General features: G+C 40.6%; 1 protein-coding gene across 7 annotated transcripts in view; it reads right to left on the bottom strand.

Moving 5' to 3' along the window:
- The window catches only part of Thrb (thyroid hormone receptor beta), a 356,182-nt gene that overhangs the window by 80,635 nt on the left and 270,894 nt on the right, over positions 1 to 4,653 (bottom strand). The window lies entirely within an intron of this gene.

Genomic DNA, 4,653 nt, shown 5'->3' with positions numbered 1-4,653 from the left:
GGAGGAGGAGGAGGAGGAGGAGCGAGACAGAGAGAGAGAGGAAAAAACCAAGAGTGAAACGAGCAGACTAGCAAGCAAACAAAATGAATATACAGTGCTTCTATCCTCTTGGGCAACACAGGAAACAGAAATGCAAAGGCAGAGAAAAGGGGGCCAGACGTGAGGCTTTCTCAGGCTGGGAGGCAGCTAGGTTGTCAACTTCCTTCTCTTGGTGGGTTGTATGCCTTTCCTGACTTATTGACAGGCAGGATGGTGGGCATCACTGAAAACCTTCTTCCTGGTTTGTCAGGGAGAGACGAGCCAGGTAACGATAATAAGCCTGGGAGAGGACTCTTCACTTCCATGTTTCTCTGACACTGAAGGAGTATTTGTTTGCATCTGGAATCATTATATTTTAAGTTTTCAAGTTAAAATCCTCCTTGTGCAAAATAAACATTCTTGCCCTTTCAATCCAGACAATAGAAATCTACTTTGCCTGTCTATCTCATGGGTACATTGGTAACAACATTCTAACTGGGATTTCTAGGGCTAAACCTATCTTCTTAGCATACAACTGAAAGGAAGAGACTTATAGAGCTGTAAGGCAGGCAGTGTAGGGAGGAACGCTGCCCACACTGGGTGCTCTGGTCTGACACTTTTCCTCTTATCTTAACTTTGCACTTTCCCATAGGAGACTTCATAGAACACGTGCTTAATCCATGTTTACAGATGGCTGAAGTAGGTTTCTAACGTAAGTCTAAGATGCACTCTGCATGTCCTCCTATTGGAAAATGAGGACCAAGAGGTGAAGTGAGGTCAAGTCACAAGGCTAAAAATAAAGTCATGTGTGTGACTCCAACTCCGATGCAGTTATAGTTGCTTTCTTAAGGTGTGCACAACAGACTACCCTTGTCGTGTCTAGGAATGTTGATTTTGCCTGGGAAGGGTCAAACAACTTGAAGTAGGATTTTGTTTCTTTTCTTTTCTTTTCTTTTCTTTTCTTTTCTTTTCTTTTCTTTTCTTTTCTTTTCTTAAAATGAAACAATTTCCTCATTATAAAGAGCAAGTACTTTGACACCTATGTAATACTAATGTGCTTTGCGTGGTCACATGAGACACAGACTCATAATCAAAATGTGTATGCTCCACACTTAGTGGTATAGCTCAACTTCATTTCCCAGCCTCCCTTACAGTGAAAGATGACCATGGGACTAAGTTTCAGCCAATAGAATGGACGGGATTATTGAGTCTTGTGTGTTTTCTTCATCTTCTGTCACTTTTCTTATTTTGTAGAAACATTTGAAACCTGAGAAGTAGATGGGGTTGAAGAAGGATGGAACCTCCAAAAGATGGTGACCAGTGTCACCTGCCACCCAAGTACTCACAGCACTGGCCAGCCTTACCATCAGAATTACAGTTCTGCTTTGTAATGCCACTGAGGTTTGAGAGGAAGCTTAGCTACTGCAGCATAAAGTATTATTTCATTAACAGAGCACAGTGGACTCCAAAAAGCTCTGTCTACTATATTTCTAAGTATTTCTGAAATCTAGCTGGATCCATGAGAGACCTCAGGCACGAGATGCTTGAAGGCTCATGCTAAGCCTCAATGCACATTCATGTCACCTAGGTGTACAGACTGCAGAGTCTCCAAGTGTCCTCTGTCCTCATGTGCTCAGAAACTGTGATCTGTGCTCATGGATGCTCAGGAGGTGAGGCCATCCTCACACATATTTATATACTGTGCAGTGTTTTAGATGCCATTGTTAAATTGAATTAACAGTTTTTATTAAAAAAACTCAAGGAATTTGATAATCTTATAGTTTAGGTCAATGATTTCTTCTTCTTATTTTTATTTATGTGTTTGTGTCTGTATGAGTTTATGTCTAGCACATGTGTACACGTTTCCAGGAATTGTCACTAAAGTCAGTTGTGGTGCTCAGAACTCAATATAAGTCCTGTGTAAGAGTAGTAAGTATTTTTAACCCCTGAGCCATTTTTCTAGCCTCTGCCAATTCTTTCTTATTCTAACTTTGAGCATGGAATTAAATAGGTTGAGCTCATCATGAATATTTTCATTATGCTTTACTGTGCAGAGGCTTTTTTTAATATTCATTTTTATAGACTCATCTTGATTTCACAATAATACTAAAGGTCTTGCCTAAAGGCAATGCTGGCATAACTGGGATCTTGATAACTTCATTTATATTCTATTTAGATAGATAGTATAGGAAGCTTTTAGTTGAGAAATTTGAGATTTAAGAATATTTAAGTTTGATTATTCAAATGGGGTTTAATTGAGATCTATAAAAATGCTCAAGGGAAATGATACAAGGATATGAGGCAGCCTGGCCATGCCCACTAAGTTCCCTGACCCTTAAAAAGGCATGGAAAAACTCTCACCTAGGTCCAGTGGGACACTGGTAACTTCATCCTGAACATCAAAAGGTAAGATTCATCTTTAAGTGTAATTTAGCTTACTAATAATAAGCTAATGAATTCCGTTAGCAAATGTTGTTTTTAGATAACATGTTTAGAAACAGAGTCTAGAAGAATGTGAAGGGCATAAAGAAATGATATGAATTGGTTGGCAGAAAAATATCAGGAACCGCAGTCTGATCCTGTGCAAATAAAATAAAATGGAATTGGTGACTTTAAAAACCATCCCCGACCACTTCCTGTTGTCTCTTTCTGCACGATGTAATCACGTTCACTAAGTTTACATCCTGGGGAGTGCTGAGTGCCCAGTACAAGTCTGAGGTGGGTCCCTGTGATCTGACCACACTAGGAATCCATGTCTAATGTGAAGCATCGGCAACAGAAATAGCAGTTTGCATTGGATAATGTTGAAGCAAGGAAGATGTTGCATCAAATTTCCTCTTACCTGGACCCCTTGGCCATTCTGTTCATTATAGCCTCATAAAGTCATAAAGATCAACTAAAGCACTTTTGGATATCTCTCAATTTTGGGGAAAAAAATAACTTCCATCTGTATAGAAAATCCTTGCAGGACAGAGATGAGCTCTAGACATTTAAGCTTCTCTACCAAACAAGCTTCTTTTAGAAAGTACAAGTACCTCCCACATCTGTTCTTGTAACTGTAAAAGAGGACTAGATGGCTGTTTAGGTAAGAGACAGCGCACACTGATCAGATTCATGTTCAGGAATCATGGATGAGAGTCACAGCTTACTCCCAGGTAGCTGCCTCTTCTTATATGAGAATTTGTCACCCATGCCTGGGATAAAGATTTGACAGCTTAGAAGGTGTTTGGTATAGATTTGTTAATGTAGTTGGATGGTGAAGATTAAGAATTTCGATTAAGAACAAAAAATGGAAAGGAAACAAGAGAAATGCCATCATTCATTAGACTTGTTTAACTTAGTTTCCCAAAGATCGGAAAGAGATAATTCAAAAACACAGTAGTCCACTGCAGTAGCCTTGGGAGAACCACTTTACCACACCTGCCTTAGCTGGCCAGCTGTGTCAATCATGAGACTTAGAGAAAGCCCTCCCAGTTCAGCTCCAGCATCAGGACAGGGACACACGAGCATGCTGCCTGCTGTCTACATGGAGGTCCACAGTGGCTACAGACTGACAATGTCATCAGAGCGAAGCCTTAAAAAAACAAGCAAAAGGTGATAAATAGGTGCCTGGCACTGGTACCTGGGGCTGGTGGCAGGTGGTAGTAACATAGAAAAATAGTTCTTGGTTCACTGCAAACTAAAGGAAACAGTAAACTCATTACGCATAAGATTCTTGTTGGGGAAGATTATATTCAATTTTTTTGAAGGATCTTAACCTATGTATGTACCTCTGCTCTGGACTTCAGTAACATCTGAGAGAACCCAGGGAAAGACATATCCTATCTTAATAGAACCTTGTTAGATTATGGTAATTTTTATGTCTGTTAGCAGAAACCAAGTAGAGGGACCCTGGACAGCTATTGCTTAGAGAAGAGGTTGAGAAGGGTTGATTAGAATGGCGATAGTGGAGATGATGGGATGTTGTCAGTGGGGCAGCGATGGTAATAGGGGTTACAGCAGGATGTCATTGATTGAAACACGGGGTTCCAGCAGGATGTCAGTGATGGTAACATGGGGTTCCAGCAGGATGTCAGTGATGGTAACACAGGGTTCCAGCAGGATGTCAGTGATGGTGACACGGGGTTACAGCAGGATGTTAGTGATAGTAACACAGGGTTACAGCAGGATGTCAGTGATGGTAACAGGAGTTACAGCGGGATGTCACTGATGGTAACATGGGGTTCCAGCAGGATGTCAGTGATGGTGACACAGGGTTACAGCAGGATGTCAGTGAAGGTGACACAGGGTTACAGCAGGATGTCAGTGATGGTAACACAGGGTTATAGTGGGATGTCAGTGATGGTAACTTGGGGTTAAGTTGGAGAGAGCTGGAGGCACAATGGGCTAGGGGAGAGTTAGGAAAAAGCCAAATACTAAAAGCATAGATTAAGGAAGATTCAGGAGTTGTTAAGGATGAGATATAGATATAGATATAAATATAGATATAGATAGATATATAGATATCACACACAACACACATATATATAACATACATATACTTACTTAACCACATACATATAAATGTGTGTGTGTATGTGTATGTGTATGTGTGTGTATGTGTGTGTGTGTATGTGTGTGTGTATGTGTGTGTGT

This window comes from Mus pahari, chromosome 8 (assembly GCF_900095145.1).
Source record: "Mus pahari chromosome 8, PAHARI_EIJ_v1.1, whole genome shotgun sequence".
Lineage (NCBI taxonomy): Eukaryota > Metazoa > Chordata > Mammalia > Rodentia > Muridae > Mus > Mus pahari.
Note: the sequence above shows the minus strand (reverse complement) of the source record. Positions and strands in the feature narration are given on the sequence as shown.